Genomic DNA, 19964 nt, shown 5'->3' on the forward strand with positions numbered 1-19964 from the left:
AAAGTTATTATTATGGGAATCTTAATATGGAAATAGTAGTCGAGTTTCTAGAATGATATTAGCTTTGGTATTCCCCAGACAAATTTTTATATTACTGTTTAAGATTTATAACAATTCATGCTTGTTAAAGCTCAATTAAATACTTCATGACCTAGAAACGAGATAGGAAATAGATAACTCATGTTAGAATTAACCTATTTTGGATGCTATCCCTTCAAATATATATTGCTTATTAGATCAATTTCTTCCTCTAAGGAGTATCTTGGAGACATGAAATGAATCAAATATCAAAATTTGTTCTTTTTAGCTGTTTCTAAATCAGGTACCAATATGGCTGTATATAGCAGAGGATGTAGAATATGGTTATCATTGTTGAAGAATATTATTGCTGATCTATAAAGAATTTTCAGAGATGTGAATTTGACAAAAAATTATTCAATAAAATATTTCTAGAGAAGTCTATTTTTCTAGAGAAGATTGAATGCTTCTTGTTCAAAAAGTTACGCGCATTTTGATTACAGATTTTTAAAAATTAATTCAATAAGGTATCTAAAATCAATAGATCAAATATTTATACAGTGTATTGATTGATTTGAATTTTGAACCATTTTAAAAAAGTATACTACGGATATACAAAGGTTATTTTATTTTTATAATCTACTATTCTATTCGGAGTATGATTTCTTATGTTATTAAGCTACGTGGTTAATTTTTATAATAATTATATTAAAACAATTGAAAAAAATATGCATTACAATTCATCTTTGAAATTAACTATAATTTCAGTTGAGTTCTTTTGGTTAATAAATTTTTCAATAAAATTTCAAGCGAGAATATAATATAAACATAAAAAGAAAAAAATTATTTACATTATATTTAGAAACACATGTTTCTTTTCACTGTTACTTTCAATGTGGACATTTGGGCATGGCAACAGCAATACAATAAATCTCTATTGCAATCGTCAGATCAGTCATTTGATGGAAAATCAAAAGCTCACGGCCTTAAATCAAGGGTTTTGATATGAATTTCAAAAAAAAAAAATGATAAGAAATGCTCGCTAATCAATCTTTATCGTTTCACAAGCAATTTATTGGCTTTCTTCTTAACGTGATTGGGAGTTTTATGTTCTCTTTTCTTATCTTAATAAACTAGAAGCTTTAATCGATAACACTTTCGAAATTCTCTAGAAAGTATTTACGATAGCAGTCAATGCGTTGAAAAGCATTGGATTAGGACATTTTATTAGACTTTCGTAATATGGACAGCAAATCTCAAAGAAATCATTATTAGATTTCGATTTTTGAAGATAGGAAAAAAAAGAGAGAAAACCTTTTTTAATAACACATTTTATTTCAAGTGAATTAAAAATTACTAAAGTAATAATATACGTCTTATTGGATGAAATTCGATTATAAAGCATTCAAGGAGAAAAAAAGGATTTGTAAAATACGGGTGGCTGTGAAAGAAATTTTAAAAACTTATAGATTCGCAAATGAAAGAGTAAAAATTTTATATAGCTGCCCCGTATTATTCTTAAATTGTCATATTAGAAAGAAAATAATCGAAAAATTTAAAAAAAATACAGGAATAAAACAGGTTTTTTAAAAAAAATCTTGAAATAAAATTTTATTGATAATGTGATTTACAAATACGAAATTGTTCTGCAGTTGAAGTAGGGATATGTGACTCAGAAAGAAGTTCTCGGAGCAAGTGCTTACAAATATACATTGCATCATTTTTTTTATATTAGAACTCGGTATTAAGACAATGATTCATAATTTTTGTTGTATTAAACGCATTCCTTATGGTATGACAGCACAATTTTGTCGTTCATTGTGAAAAAAGATTATTTTTCATTTGATAACAATGTTGCTTAATGAATAACACTACATTTGACAGTTGCAAGTAGTTATTCCTGTTTTTATCTTATTTTCTATAAAACATCGCGACACTATTTGTAAAAACATTTGTTGGCTTAAATTACAAACTAAGATACCAATAAATTTGATTCTAAGGCAAAAAATCCCATTTGTTTCATTGCTGTTTTTTTCTATTCAAATGACATTCTTTAAGAATCGTTTTTTTAAATTTTGTTTCAAAATTATGAGTCATTTTATATAAAACCAGAAAAAGTTAACAAATCTTCTGTAGAATTGAAAATGATTTAGAAACGATTTTGAAACATTTTCTCTGTAATTATAAAATTGTATAGCAAAAAGAGTACTTTTACATTTTATTTCACATTATTTATCTTAAACATTTCACACAAATTATTATCTTTTCTATATTGTTGAATATGAAAAAATATGTTTCAAATATTTAGCAAGTTAATATATTTTTTAGACCTTTAGTTTCAGCAATTTATAATTTTCACCAGTTCAGACATTTGCGCCTCTATTTCTTGAGTTTTTAAAACTACCAAGTTCTTAAAATACTTATACAAATATAATCAATATATAGCTCCAGGAGAAAAATCATATGCTTAATAAAACAATGAAACTGAAATAGGATTGACATTTGTAGATCTATTGTGAATTTTGCCAATAATTTCCGTTTCATAAACTGTAAAAATAAATAAGGGTGCAATATAAAAAAAGTTAACAAATTTCATAAAATACAATATAAACATTTTAAGCTTTCTTGTTCAAATTTTAAAGCTATTGCTGAATGAAAATTCTGATCTATGTGAAGTATTTAAATGGTTTTATAAAGTCTTTAGTAGAAAGCTTCGATTTTAATCAAGAGTCAGATATTTGAAGGTGTTGCATTTGAGAATTTATATTTTCCACACAAACTGATAAAAGGGTACATTTTTTAAACATCACACATGAACCCTTGGAATGACCATCGTCTCGAACACAAAATTTAAAATGAATAAATTGAAAAAATTTGTGTCACTGTTAAAATTGGGAAACTAGTTTTTAAGAATGTACATTACTCATTTCATTTTCAATTATAACCACTATTCCCGTTTTCATAAGATCTGAACAATAAAAAAAAATTAGCTTATTTATAGATTATAAAATAACAAAATGTTTGTGAAAGCAAATATTTTAATCTATTCAGCGCTATGAAATTTAAAATCAAATTTTACATATTACATCATACATTTGGCCTAATTGTTTAACTATTTTCGAAAATTTATATACACATCCCTGTAGCCAGCAACGAAAAATGAAAGTTTTGCATATAGCTATTAGGAAAGAATTTTTTTTTTCTAAATCAAGTTGGCAATATCCACAATACATTAGACGACAAAATGTTAACAGAAAAATGAAAAATAAAGAAAAAGCAGTTTTATAAGGAACGCTATTTGTTAAAATGTTGAAATTCATTATTTAGCAATGTAATATTGAAGATTTCATTATTTCAGGCACAAATTATCTTGAAATACTAATAAAATTTTAATATATATATTATAGTAACCGCATGATGAAAATAATAAAAAAAATATTTTCTAGTGTTTATTCAGTTTTTAAGCTATGAATACAATATACAGCATAAACATTTCAATAAGTAATTTAAAGAAACTACTAAAAAGTAAAAAATTCTTGGCATATTAAAATATATTAAAGAAGAAATGTCTCTCAAATAGAAAGAAATTAAGGTTAAATTTCACTAAATTATTTTGATAACTGATGATATGCAAGAGAAAATTAAGTTATTTACCGATTTACACTCTGATTGACAGAGAAAAGTTGAAACAAACGAAGAAGGAAAGAAAAGAGGAGAAATAGTTTTCTTATACCCGATTCACGTTATTGTCCGTACACTAATGCTCTCTTTCAAAAAATAAACAAACGATTTGTTATTAAAGACTTCGACCAAACACTAACACGGTAAACAAAATTCTGCTTTCCAAAAATATTGATACTAAAATAAAATATCTCCAAAATTTTCCGATCAAAAAAGGATACCTCTTTTTCAGCTATTCTTTCGATACAGCTATGAGTGAGTTAATTTGAATGAATTAACTTGACTAATTAATAAAATAAATTTAAATAAAGGATGATACATTTAAAGAAACAATACTGAGATTCTTTATATAAAATAAGAAAATATCATATAAATACCTAATAATTCATGCTTTATAAAGAAAACTGCTATACTTTAGTTAATTTCTAAATATTCGAACTAAACAAAAATAGCTTTAAATTATGACTAAAAAATCAGTAATGGAAATAGTTTTTTAAAATACATGCGATAATATGAGATTGATTTTTGAATTTTCCAGCACATATGCTGTATTTCAGCGAGAGGCGAGAAGGAGTTTAAGAGCAGGAAAAAGGGGTACTTACGGGAGGACCGATGGATGCTAGTGAATCGGACAATCGAAAGCAATTGATTAGCTAATTCATCGTTTACGCTGTCATTACATGGTATTATAGTGATCCATTTTTTTTTCTTTCCATCAACGTAGGTTGTGGAAGGTTCTCAAGGGCATAATGAACGAGATATACTAACGGGCGGAAATATGGATACCACACCACCACTGGATCACCTTCGAAGGACCAATTTTTTTCCCTTAATGTATTAAGTTCACGTTCAAATGCTGGAAAAACCAGATTTTATAAAACTTGAGTGTATGGTAATTTTTATGTCTATAGAAAACTATTGAAAGTAAAAGTAAAAAAAAAAAATATCCATAGAAGCCGAAGTTAAAAGGAGGACGCTCTTTTCATTGGTAGAGGGTTTATTTCTAGATAGCTACTGGCAGCTGAATGCAATAACCAGTTTTTATTATTTGCTAATAGTTGAATTCTGTTTAGTTTAGGCCATGGTGAAATATAGTCATTTAATTTGTTTGATAAAAAAAAGGCTGTGTTTAGGTCATTTTAGGAAGTCAAATTTAAAATTTCCTAAATCATAACAATTTTTTTTAGTTCAGTTGGTATCGATAAGAATGATATGGAATAATTTATAGATTTTTTTTAAAGTAACGAGAACTTTTAAACTATACTGTCTGATATATCCAGGAAAAATGATAAAAATGCACATTTCACTTAACCATATTTTAGTAAAATATAATTAATAATTAATAATTAGTAATAATTCAAAGTTCAATAACCTGGTTTAAAAAAAATTTAAATACATATTTGCATTGCTGATTTCTCTGTAACAGAAAACAAACATGATTTAAAAAATATTCATTTTTCCCCTGAGTTACTAATATTACTGAAATTGAATGAGTATTTCTTTATATGGCCGATCATTCACTTTCCCACTTTTAAGCATTACACTAAATTATGGTCTTTGTTTTCAAATTTATTATTAGCCCTTTGGAGGCTCTTCTGAAATGCATTTTTAAATTACAAAAACTAATGTTCCAAAAAGTGTTTTAGATGGAATTTTTTAATTTGAAAATTGATATTTTGCTCCATAATTCAAATATCATTTATATATAGATAAAAATGATTAAATTGAAAGAAAATTGAAATGCGTTCTTATTGTTTTAAAATATCATTCCAGCAGAGAAAATAACATATTAATAAATAATCAATGTACAATATTCTCTTTAAAAATATATGAATGAATTTTTTGTTACGAAAATGACATTTTATTTTCACAATAAAAAACAAAAGTACATTAATATATTTTTCTATTTCTTTTAACTTGATTATTTTTGATATATTCTGACAAGATAAATATTTTCAAAATATGGAATGTCAGTTACTGTTTGGAGTTTCAATCCTTTAAGAGGATATATTGGAGTTATATTTGAAAATTTGATAAAATTGGCGTACTTCGTAACTGCTGCTGCTGATGAAATTTATATATCAGAACAGATTTTCTACATGAATCTAGTAACTAACACACTATCTTGTAATTCATGAACCAGAATTCAGATGCATTCGAGTATGGTAGCAATAAGCTGATGTGAACGAACAAAAATTTTTTATTGTTCGTGCACGAATAATGTAATGCGGAAAAGATACGATGCTGCTGCTTTATAAAATGACTAGAGGAAATATTTTGTAAATATATTTACGAGTTTAAATTTTCTTTTTTTTTAATAAAAGGGTATTAATTGGCTCCAAACTTGAGGCTCTGACTCAAGGTTTAGAAGAAATCTTGAAAAGATAATAAAAATATAAATAAAATAAAAAGTAAGTCAGTTCTGACTTAAAATACAAGTCTTTGCATTAAAATTCTGCTTCTTCTTTGAGCATTTGAGTGTTTATATAGCTATATTCTACATCTAAAATGATGTATCTTGTTAAAAACAAAGAAAAGGAGATTTATAGAGCTTAGCTGTAGAATTAGGCCTTGTTATTCGATGAAAATTTTAAAATTATAACAATAAATGATGTTTCAAAATGTGTAGATTATGAATGGATGTTTACGAGAGAAATATTTACAACCATAATTAGATTTGAGAGGGGAAAAAAAAAGAGAATTTTGCAGAGAAAAAGAAATAAATGATTGTTGAGGAAAGAGAAAAAGAGAAATCTTTTGAGTTAAAAAAATTCAAATTGTTCAAATTCAAAACTCAAAAAATTATGATTCAGCATAGCGACAATATAAATGAAGTTAGTTTATTGAATGCTAATGGTAAATTTCCTAAATTAGAATTCAAGAAATTGGTTACAAACTAAGGTTATTGATATGGCACTATATATATATAATTATTGACAAAATGTTCCGGCAAGGCTCAATGATTTATAAATGAAATATTATTATTTCATTACAAAATATACCAGAATATTATTCAAAATACTGCTAACACAGTCAACATTAACGTCATTATTAAATTCTTTTCTTAAAAGATGAAATAATTATCTGGAATATAAATTTGGATAATTACCAAAGAATTCGTGCACGTTACTTTTTAACTATAAAAACTAATTTAAAAATAAAATTACAATTTCAATTTTAAATTGATTTCTTATTTAAATGGAAAAATCTTATATATAATTATTTAAGTATGAATTCTGATAAAAATGTTTTTTTTTTCAAAATTATTGGATTTCCGACAAAAGAAATATTATACCGAAAATCCTCTTTTTAGACTGTTTCTATGCAGATAATATACGCAAGATTACAACAAATCTTTATCCTGCTATCTTTATCTTTACAAATAAAGATGAAGGTGTGTGTGTAGGCTTCAACAGGACATTTGACCTAGAACTACCAAATTTGGCACATACCAAATTTGGTGCAACCCGGAGCAATTTTTTAGAATTTTTAATAAAAATTTTAATTAATTAAAAATTTGGCGTTTTTCCGCTGTAACTTTAGAAAATATTACAACACAAACTGATTTTTATATCATCTTAAAGTTCAAAAAATAATCGTTTCAATGATATCGATGTCCTACCTAGTATATTAATTTTCTTATTTTAATGATTTTTTGAAAAAATAATAATAATAATTTTTAACAATTTATTTCTCATAAAATGAAAATAAAATTTTATCTGCACTATCCCGTTATGAATGAGTGCAATAAATTACTTTATCACACCGTTGTCATCACATTATCAAAAACTCAAATTGAAAGATCAAGTTAAACTCTAACTAAAAACTAAATCTGGGGCAGTGTAATATTCAGAATGTCTTTATCTGAAATGAAATAAATATGAATGTAATATTTTGATAAAAAATAAATGTGCAAATTCTGTGACTTTTTAAAATACCTATATTATTTATTCAATAATTCAGTTTTATTTAAAGAATACATATATACAGGATAAATACTCTAATCAGGGTTTAACTGCTAATTTAAAAAACTTTATTATTTGGCTGATAAAAAATGGTCTAAATGAAATAAATAATTAATATATTTATATAGTTTGAATCAAAAATTGTTTTGATGAATTACAAATTTTAAACTTTTAAAATGTGAGTCATATTAAATAAAATATTCTTGAAGCACTAAAATTTTAAATAAATAAAGTTCCACTCTTTAGTACGTAAAATTGATTGAGTTATGAAAATTTAAATGTCTCTATTCTATTGCTATAAAAACGCACGATTTTAAACCTCTCCATCGACCGTCGTGAAAAAATTAGCCAATCAGAGCTCTGACTTTCCCCGAGAATCAGTCTCTTTTGTTTGTCCTAAAATAAGAACATTCAAAATTTTATAACTCAGTCAGACTTGATCGCAGATGATTTAAACGTTAGACTGTCAACATAATTTTACTGAATATAATTTAAAGTTTCAAAGAACTGTATAAAATTTAGACTTCATAATTGTTTTCAGAAATGTACTCATTGATTGAAATAAAATAAAATATTATTTACTACATTTAAATCTTTTTGAAGGTAAAACTGAATTTTACGATGAATCAGAGAAGTTTTTGTTGAATAATTCTTTGAAATATTGCATAAATTATACAAAAAAATATTCTGTGGTTTACATAAAATTATAATGTTGAATGATTCGATTTTTTGCTGTCATATTTTTTAAAAATATGTTTAGTTTCAGTAAAAATTTTTTTGCATTTATTGAAATTTTATTCCTTTCATTTCAAATTCAAATTTAAACCTTAATACAGCTGACAGTCTATTAGAGAGATATGTAGTACAACGAACAAAATATCGTAAAGCTGCTATATTATTATGAGTTATGTGACTATCGAAATATGAAGCTTTAAAATATTTTACTGAAGAAGGTATTAAGAGAGCAAGATACAGAGTTATTTAGTTAAAAATTTTAGAGAGAATTAGTGAAAAATTTAGACTGGCGAACCAGCTGGTCGGTCGCCAAAGTCGGCTGTCTACAATATAAAAACAATCCAAAGAAATAAGAACAAATTGATGCAGTAGAATATAAAGAAAATGCTTTTTGTAATAGAAAATATTGTAACAAAACAAGTTGTGAAATGTCATAAAATTAGTAAGAGAAAAATATTTTATAAGCCCATTAAATTTTTAAGGCTAATAGAAATAATATGACGTCGACAGAAACAATATCAGTAAAAAAAGACATCAAAATGAAAAGCGTTAATAAAATAATTCTATGTACATAATATAATACAAAAGTTTGAAGCTGCTTGAAGTAAATAAGTTAAAATAGCTTAACCCTAATTTAATATGGTTTTAATAACACTAAAAGCAAAATCCATTAAATGCTTATTGCTTTTAACTTTATTAAGCAGATCTAATCTATTCAAAGAATTCACAATTATTGTTCCACATATCTTTTAAGTTAATGGAATAAGTTAGAAAATATTGCAAAGAAAAATATTAATGAAATGATAACAATAAGTTAAAATATTCATTTAAAAAATTGTCAATCATCGAATATTGGCTCAGAGCAAATTCGTTAAAAAAAGTATTAATATCCTAAAAATTAAAAAAAAAGAGCATTAAATAAATTTTGAAAAATAAAACTTTAAATATCTTTCAAAAAACTTTTCTTTAAAACTGAAGCGAAATCATTTCCACTTACTAGAAAATACATAAATAACTTTTATTTCTATCAATTTTATTTTAGAAAAATTTTATATTATATAATTATAAAATACAACGTATAACTATTAAGAAATATTCAAACTCTATCATTACTTGAAAAATATTCTTGGGTATTTAATTCGAACTTTTTAAAATTAAAATTGTTTTGTTAATTAAGTGATTATCGTGCATCAGAGAAATGTTAATTTACTTTTATTTAAGTGCTATTATTGAAAATAATTAATTTTATTTTTCAATAATATTTCAAATGAATATACATATTCTGTATTAAATAAGAATATTTTATTTCCTTTACTTTTAAATGAATAAAAATTTCTAAAAAATATATTAAAAATTTTAGGTCTGTAAAAATCCGTATAAATGACTCAATAATGAAGTTGAATTTGTACTTATTTATTGAAAATTAAATCAAATGACAGTTTTATTTTTAGTTTTTTTATTGGATCATATGATAAATTGAGTTTTTCTAAATGTGCCTGCAAAAATTTAGAGCTGTTGCTTAGCCCACTTTTCAGATTCAAACATCTCTAAAAGAAGCTCATTTGGCAAAAATATTGCCAATTTACTAAAGGCTTGCATCAAATGAACTATTAGAGTGATGTATTTAATGCATGACACAAAACTCCGATGAAACTCTCCACAGTGACATTTTGAGTACATACTCAAAAGTTAAACTACATCAATCAAGCAGAATAGCGGAAATATACATTTAATCAATTTTGATATAAGCCTTAATTTTTTAAAGGTGTAATGATAAAGATTTGTGTAATTTTGATCTTTCGTTAATTTTTATTTTTATCTTCAATATACAAATATACTTTGTTTCAATAAATTTTTGCATTTTTTTTAACTTTAAACAATTTAGAATAACTTTAATCCTTTTTTGTAAAAGCTACAGGAAAATTGAATAGATTTTATATTATGATTTAGATGAATCAAAACTTTAAATGCATTTTTTTCCATGTTGTGTTTTTGCTTATATGCTACATTTCGAAAGCCTAAGGCTTTCTTAAAAATGGAGGTAGAGGTGTAAAATTTTTTTTGAATGTTCAGAAATATACGTTTTATAAATCTTAGTATGGAATTAGTTTTAAGGTGTATAGTAATTTTTTAAAAAAGGTCCAAAGTCAGAATTTCTGCATTTTTCAGATTTTGTTTTTGTGTTTTTTACAATAAAAAAATTATTAAAAAATTAAACACTGTTGGAATGAGAAAATCCATACTTATTTTTACGCAGTATATTAATAGTTGCCTGTAAAAAAAATTGGAGAAAAATCTATATTTAAGAAAGCCTCAGGATTTTAAAAAAAGTTCAACATTTTTTAAAAACTTACATTTTTAAAATAATTTTAAATTATTTAAAAAAAATTTAGGGGAGAGTTATAGAATACTATTTTACATAAAATAAAAGTAAAATATGATTTTAAACATTAAAATTTAAAAGAAAAAGTTTTAGGTACCGTGTAGCCTTAAATACGATTTAAAAAAGAGGCCTTATGCCAAATTAATTTAGAAAATGCTTAAAAGCTGTATTAAAAGTAAAAATTTAGAACAGAATTATATTAAATTGCCATTAGCATGATATAAACTTTATAATCATTGCTTATAAAAGCATCTCTTTATACTGTACTCTTTTACAGTATAAAGCAAACTCTTTATATCGTAAAAGTTTATATGTATATTCTTTCCAAAATTTTTTGTTGAAACATGTAAAAAATATTATGTTAGAAGACTGGCAATTTTATATAATTGCCAACTTTTCATTCCTAATGATTGTAAATCCTATCCAACGAATTAGAAATAAGATGGCTTTCGAGTTTGAAGCGAATCAGCTGACGTGAATGAAATAAAACATCGCCTGCTTATTATATTAGAAATGTACGTGGTGGCAACGAGTAAAAAATTATAAGAAAGTGAAAACGATAAATGGAATTTATAATAATTTTTTTAATTTTATTAGAAAAGTTAAAAGTTAGTAAAATTTTATTACCTAAGAATAATTTTTTTGTAAAATGGCTGCAGGGAATATTTTGGAAATATATGTATATTAAAATTATTCTTTTAATAAAGAACTTTAAATTTGGCAATCAATGTTAAGACAGCATTTGAAAGAAGTTTTTTTTTGACACAGTTTGTCATATCGTCTGCGAACAATTTTTTCAAATGAAACAAATGCTTCTTTCTTCTATTGATGGTGAACTAAGTTTCTAAATCGTTTGTCAATAATTTTTTCAAATGGAACACACGCGTTTCTTTTTTTATTCAAAGTGAAGCTTTTTTTGATAAACAATAATTTTTGTCTTTAACTTCCTGTTTTATTGCACAGAGAGTATCAACTATGTTAAAGGTAACTGAAATTCTAAACTAAATTTATTTCAAATATTCTTTATTTACTAAATGTAGCGTATGTACTAAATGTATTATGTATTTACTAAATGATCAAATTAACATGATGTAATCGATTTTAAATTGTTATAATGAAGCAAAATTTTAATACTTCAGAGAATTTTTTTTTCTTAAAATTTAAACCTTGAAATAAGAACTGAGCTCAAGCTCAAAAAAAGAGTGTTAATATTCATTTGATCTTTGATTTAAATATTTCACTGAAGCAAATGTTTCTCTCATTATCAAAAATATGCTAAAACAGTCTCTGAAGTAAATTTCATTGAAAATAATTGATCGAAAGAATGTAAAATCATTTAAACCGTAAAATCGATTTCATCATGTTAAGTGGCCGTATTATTTTAAAATGCCGAAACAAATTTAAAAATATTATAAATCGATATATATTTCAACAATTTTATTTCTTTTCAAAGAACATTTTGTAAGAATCACATGCATTTACATAATTTATATTCGGAGAAATTTCCATTCCTTTCTTTTATTTTGTCATGGAAAAGCAATTTTTATCTATATATTCAAAATAATTGGAAAAAACCAAAGAACTAACCCCTCAATCCGAACCACTTTTCTGATTTCATCCAATTTTATTTTATATCAAAATTTATGACCCTTTGATGTGACGTTAATGTTCGAATGTTTCTGCTATTTTCCTGAAAAATCTCTTTTTGAAGAAAGAAGAAAAATTTTGCTTCCTTTGCTTTAATCATTATTTCGTTTTTTTAAATATTTGGATTGTAAAATTGTAAAATAGTTAGTTTATGATCATGATTATGATTCCGTTAACCTTGATGAAAATGTGGTTTTTAGGAATCAGGTTTTAGGGAATGAAAATGCACAAAAAGATGTATGTAGTATCTGAAAGACTAAAAGTTGATTCAATATTCAATTAATTAGAAATTAACGTTTTTTCACAATTACTTTACAAAAAATTATTTCATACTCTTATATCATCTTAAAATTCAAATCTTGCATTTTCCTGATACCAATTTTATTTCCATATAATTTTTCTTTCAATTTTTTAAATAAATTTTTAAAATTTAATAAGTAATTGAATAGATGTGAACAATTTTGAATAAGGAATTTTGAAACCAAGAAAAAAAATGAGGTATAACGTTTTTCGGCAAGAGTGAAACATCTAACTATTCTATCATCATATTTTTGATATTTATGTTTTACTTTAAACATATTTTTGGCAATGTTTCTATTGGTTTTAAAAATATGGCAGTTATCTTTTAGATAATAGAATTTCTACTTTTAAAACCTCCAGTCATCTTTATCTCCATCTTCTACGAATAAATAAATAAATAATAATGTAATTTTACTTGATTAGTGAAAATTTTGTAATTATGATTGAAAGATATCTAAATGAAAAATTAACTCTATCGCTGAAATTCAAACAAAATAGGCAAAGAAAATAAAACAAATAAAATAAAAAAATGAAATCTACTATAGCAAATTTCAAGTTATCATGTGAGAACATTATTACTTTTTAAGTTATTATTTGTCTTAATTAATTTAAGTCATTAACCAGTTTAAACTGGTTTGAAACAATCACGAGGCTTCTCTCTCTCTCTCTCTCTCTCTCTATATATATATATATATATATATATATATATATATATATATATATATATATATATATATATAATTTTTTTAAACTTTCATTTTCAATTTTTCTAGTTGGCAAACAAAGTTTTTGAGCTCGACCGATTTGAGATTAAAAAAAATCCTATCGTTTTTCTAAATATCAACGCTGCGTTATCTAATAGTCTCATGTTTGTTTCAAAACGGGTTTAAACTGGTTAATGACTTAAATTAATTAAGACAATTCGTAAGAATTCAGATAATGTATAATTTGGAAGTTAAGTTGTAACTTTAGTTGGCGATAAATCGCCATATGCAATAACTTTCTGCACTATTTTCTAATAACCCTATTTTAATTAGTCGAAATTATCCCCGAAACAACAATCTTTATCGATTAAACAAACAATGTTTTAACTTGTTTGGTTTATTTTTAAAAAACGTTGCGCGAGTTAGGCAGTAACACTGTGATTTCCAAGGAAAATACTACATTAGCAGAAGATAGATAATGGAAAACTTATATTGTGAAAGCCGATTCCAAAATAAAACCACATTAGCAGACGATAGATATTTCAAAAGCTATAGTGTGAAAGCGAATTCCAAAATTTAAAAAAAAAAAAATGGATAAATAGCCAATTTGTTGCTTTCACATTTTGAGGCTCCAAAAACCTCAAGCGATGATAATAAAATATTTGTAAGTAAATGAACAAACTTTCGGCGATAGCAATGGCTTCAGACTATTAGAGACTGTGTTAAAACACAAAGAGCGGATGAATCAGTAATTTTTAATTTATTGACTATTTAATTAATTGCCTCAAAGCGTTTGTCAGTAAAATATGAAATATATAACAAATTATATATAGAAAATTTTTTTTTTTTTTATTAGAAAATATTATTTTATTTTTATAGAGAAAATTATTTATCAGAGGTTTTTAAAAATCGTCTAGTTTTACTGAAAATCACATTTTAATTAAAAAATATTTTAGACTATAAAAGGATTTTTATTGCAATTTTTTACGCAAAAAATAGTTTTTATACTAAAAATATTAGATATGAATTTTAATTCCCATTAATTCTGGGTATATCAATTAATTTTTAAATGAAAAAAAGCTCTTTCAAAGGTTGCAATTTTGGAAAACATTTTCTTTGTAAAAATTTATTAGTTAAGGAGCAACTAAATGTAACACTAGGTTCTACGGCGTGTCTTGTATAGCGTTTAAAACGATTTTTTCACCATTCGTGTAACATCACCCATTTACAATTAAGATGTCAGTCATTAAATATTTTCCATTGTTAGGTTGAAAAATCCGCTCACAAAATTTTGCATGTCCTAAAAGCCCAGAGGGTCTGCCCCAAACTTTTTCGTATACTTTCTAATAAAAATGTTATTTTCCTTCCCCCACATAAAATTGTGAACCTTGGGTAAGGACGCGAATACCTTGCACGTCATTGGCGAAAAAAAGTTAAGAAATATTAGTCTTTGTTGTGAATTTAGCCTTTTTATTGAATTTATCGTGCAATTTTTGACGATTTTCTTGCAATTATTCCTGGCGTTTAGCATGAGGTACCTAAAAATCAAATCTATATTTTATTCACATTATTACCAACCTATTAAAACCAAATTTTGTCACAGAACTACAATTTTAGCCATAAAATCATATACCAAATTTCATACATTTAAGTCATTGCATGTTTGAGTTTACATGCTTGTGAAAGTACTAACAGAAAGAAAATAAACTGTTTGTCGGATTTCGTTCCATGTCTTTATACTTTAGTTGTTCAATCTAAAATGTTAGTTGAAATTTAGTTATTAATTGGTTAAGTGTTAAATTTTAAGAGTTTCTCTTTTACTCTCTCTCTCTTCATTTTGTTGTTATTTTGTTAACTTATATTAGCACAGTCAAGTAGACGGAATAGATATCTTTCAAAATTAGATAGAAATATACAAATTTGGTGTAAAATCCATATACCAAATTTCACCAGTCTATCTCAAAACGTTTTTAAGTTATTTTTATCACAAACAGACAAACAGGTATAAATACCAAAGCTGTATTTTTGAGCTGGATGAGGTCTAAAATGTGGGAATTTTTAAAATGTCTAGTTCGAAGTTTCTAAAAATTACGATTTTTCTCTATATTTACGTATACTAGAAAGTAAAAAAAGGCATAAACTGGGAAGAAAAAACGAAAAATTATATACGATATTGTAATTTCGCAATCTAAACAATTAAAAATGACTTTTAATTTATGCGATTTTAAGAGAAGTACTGTAGAGTTGAGATTTTTTTTTTATTATTATCGATATCTTATTGGATTTCCATGGCTATCGAGAAAGGACACAACCGTGAATTTTCACACTGATCCATATCTAATAACATCAAACCACAAAAGTAATGAAGCCCTGCAGAAACATTGTCGCTAGTGAAACATGACAAATGTAAGAATCGAAATGCTGAAGGTTGTAAAAAATGCCCTGAAATCACCAGAAAGCATTACCGGGAAATGACCTGCTTGTTAATTTTGTCAGGGTTTGCTTAAAAATCCTTCTTTAATGTAGATGAGATCGGGATTTCATTATATAACTTCCATTGACATTCCAGATACCTTGACTTATAGCAGACATTCATTCCCCTTAGCGTTTTCTAACAACAGTAACCTTCTTTGACTATGTACATATTTTTTTATTATTGTATTTTTTATGCATTGATTTATGTTGTATTTTCTCTTTAATGGATTAAATTGTACATAAAAATATAAAAAGGAAAAAATGTTGAAAGTAAAAGTTTCATGAGTTAGGCAGACTGATTTTCGTATTCTTTTTTTTAATAGTATTCTGTGTTCTTTTTTCTAAATGTGGGCTTCTTAGATAAAAAAAGAATCAAAACTTTCAATCCTAATTTTCAAAATTATGTTACTGCATCATCACACAATTAAATCGTAAATATTTTTGATGAGTTTTTAGAAGTTTATGAGTTTTTAGAAGAGTAAAATAAAAGAGCGATAATATATGTTTTAATTTGCCCAGAATATTAAGCGATTCTCAATTTTTCTTCTGTATAAATCTTATTAAAACAGTGTTTAGTCAGAAATGAAATAATTTCGAGTACAGAACAGTGCGCTTTAAAGTAAACACTTATTTTAAAATTAAATTTTGTCTATTAAATCTGTTGTTAATTATGAAGCCGTTTGAATAAGAATATTATGGTAAAATAACTTTACATTTTGATTTGATACCTGTTTCTCCTTTAAAGAATGGGAATAATGATTTGTGAAATTGATATTATTTAGTTCCTTTATAATATATTCCTGCTTTTTTATATTTTTGAAATAGCTATTATATAGCTAATAGCTGTTATATTATCAGCATTTCATGAAGAAACATGCGATGATATTTAAAGCTGTATTTTAGACAACAATAATTTAAAAATCATATATCTACATATATTGGTGAGCTGTTGCAGTACTATAGAACAATAAAAATACTTTAAAAACGATTTGTTCTAACACAGTAGTTGAAGTAATGTAATCCTAAACAATTCAATGTACTTGATAAGGAAATGATATTTCGGTCCAGGGCAGAGGTTCCCAAACTTTTTTTTCTCGTGGACCACTTTCAAAGTTTTACTATTTTCGGTAGGCCCCTTGCTGCTACATTTCTACCTTATTCCCAAAACTCCTAAAAAATATCACCCTAAATTGGGGCTGTTAGGAAGAGAAAAAAGTAGCACATTTTCTTGTGCCCTATTTATTAAAATAATACTTGTGGTTATACAAAATTATAAACATTTATCATTACAAACAACAATTGACAAAAAAATCAACAATGAACTCTGAAATGTAAATCAACAATAAAAAATAGTCATACTTTTAATGAGACAGATGTACTTGATGAATTGACAGCAAATTATCAATATTTGGCTTCAGTTTTGTAAGAAGTAATCTCAAACCTCCCCGTTCTGTGATGTTCAATCTGCTCCTTTTTTTTGTTAACAGATTGGTAACGGCACTAAAACTTCTTTTGACAAGTTATGACGAGGGAAACGCTATCAAAAATTTTCTCTCAATTTCCCACTATTCCCCACTTGTACTATTATCTATTGTTCTATTCAATTCTGTGTTTGAACTGAGTTTCGAATATTTTTGAGTACCTACCTAGTGAATGATGCTACCTGCCTACGTTAATAGGTAAATCCAAGCCAAAATTTTTGTTCTTTATTATGAAAACCAGAAAATTTTTCGTGAACCCCCACTTACAAGGTGTGAAGCCCTATTTTCTTTTCACGTCTATGTGGACCTCCGTGTCTATTATTCTTCATTCGAAAGGCTTTCAGAATTTCTCAATAAACTTATATGCAGAAGGATTAATTTTGTGAAAATACTCTTCCTAAATAAATAAAAAAAAGTCATCTAATTTCAAGATTCAAATTACATCTCATTTGTCTTTATGGCTGAATTTTTTCAGTACAAATACCTTTATTTTCTTCTTAAATTCGAAATCCAACTTCGTAGGTGGAGCTTAGAATTATAAGTGATGGTCCTTAAATAACCACGAAAATGTTTTCTGGGTGACGAAAAAATAAATAAATAAAACTAATATTATAGAAAGATGATGAAACTGTTTGTACAGTCTATCAAAAGTACCCGCACACTTTTTATCGCCCGTAGTTTATAAAACCTAAATTGAAGATAAATATATCATGCGACAGTGTCAGCTTTAAAAATATGTAAAATGCGTTTGCGTGAAGGGCCATATACATATTTATACTTGCATAATCATGAAATTCTGTCAACCTAATCATCTAATTTTTCATCTTTTATTCAATTCTGCATAAAGAGAATTAGAGTTTTAGAGGAATCGGTTCAAAATAACCTGCGATATACGAGAAAAAGATTTAGTTTCAATATATGCAAAGGTAGCGAATATGTCACTCTATTAATATTTTCTTTGATTCAAGTTTTTTTTCTAGTCATTACTACGTAAATTTTCTCCAAAAAAGTTAATGTTTATATATATATATATATATATATATATATATATATATATATATATATATATATATATATATATATATATATATATATATATATATATATATATATATATATATATATATATATATATATATATATTTATATATATACATATATATACATATATATATATATATATATATATATATATATATATATATATATATATATATATATATATATATATATATATATATATATATATATATATATATATATATATATATATATATACTTGCATATTTAATTAGAGATAAACAACAGATAAACGGTATTTTCAAGGTATATTGTTTAAAATAATCATAGATGTATACAACTCGACATTTACAGACATTGTTTTTTCTGCTCCATTTTAAAGATTTTCAATTTTTGCTAGAGAACCTTTTTCAAATCAGAGATGCCCGCTTCCCCAAAAAAATTCGAAAATAATTCTATTCTGGAAACGTTTTGTTATTGCTACATATCTCTCTCTATATATATGTAGCAACAGCAATATGGAATATGGATAATGATGTTTTACGTTTTGTTCAAATCAATTCAATATATATATATATATATATATATATATATATATATATATATATATATATATATATATATATATATATATATATATATATATATATATATATATATATATATATATATATATATATATAGTTTTATTGTGTGATGATTAGTCTTGAAATAAAGAGTTGCGTCTGGATAATTTTTCAACGCATTGTACATTGTTTTATGATGGGCATAGAGAAAAAATTCCAAAAATTTATATCAAGATGGAAAACGTATCAAACATTTATTTGATATTAGGCTATATCATACAATTAAATAGTTTATGTTTAGTTAATGATTTGTATTTTATTTATGCTTATATCACAAAAATTAATAAGAAAGAGTAAAAATATCAAAATGTTTTAGTTTTTAAAGCTTTAACATTTACTCTATCTCTACAGTCACAAATTGTACGATGCGTATATAAAGCTAAAATTTTTTTAATTAATATCTTAATTTTTTTTGTTGAAAAAATGTTATTTCAAAAAATAATTTAGTGTTGCAGTGATTTCATATTTGCATTTTACATTGATAAGACCATTTCAATGTTTAGACCAATATTTAATTGAGGTAGAAACTAAGTATTATTTTTCTTTTTAGTTTGTTGGATACGAAATATACTGAAAAAAAAATTCCCCAAAATTTCAAAAAAATTCAATTTTGTGATGTTGAATTTATTGAATCTCCTCGTTGTAATCGTGTTTGAAATATCACGTTTTGTCTTTCTGTTTGTCTGCTAAAGTGATAATTCAAAAAATTCAACAAGCTACAAGGATTAACTTTGATATGCAATTTTACGAATAATTATATATTCGGTTACATTTTGGCAGAGATTATTGCATGAAAACAATAACTCTTAAATGCACAGTGATAGACAAATGAAAATTGGTATATGCTTTTCCTGAGATTGGAAGTTTGATTCAAATTTTGGGCTAATCCGTTGCATAGTTGATTGTCACTGAATCTCGCTATTCTCGCG

At 25.3% G+C, this 19964-nt stretch overlaps 1 protein-coding gene across 1 annotated transcript in view; it reads right to left on the reverse strand.

Moving 5' to 3' along the window:
- The window catches only part of LOC129968265 (histidine ammonia-lyase-like), a 45626-nt gene extending 41308 nt beyond the window's left edge, over window positions 1-4318 (reverse strand). The window contains exon 1 of the mRNA XM_056082122.1: window positions 4302-4318. The gene's annotated coding sequence lies outside the window, so the exon portion shown is untranslated. The remainder of the gene's footprint in view (window positions 1-4301) is intronic.
- Between the last annotated feature and the right edge of the window lie 15646 nt (window positions 4319-19964).

Source organism: Argiope bruennichi, chromosome 1, assembly GCF_947563725.1.
Source record: "Argiope bruennichi chromosome 1, qqArgBrue1.1, whole genome shotgun sequence".
Taxonomy (NCBI): Eukaryota; Metazoa; Arthropoda; class Arachnida; order Araneae; family Araneidae; genus Argiope; species Argiope bruennichi.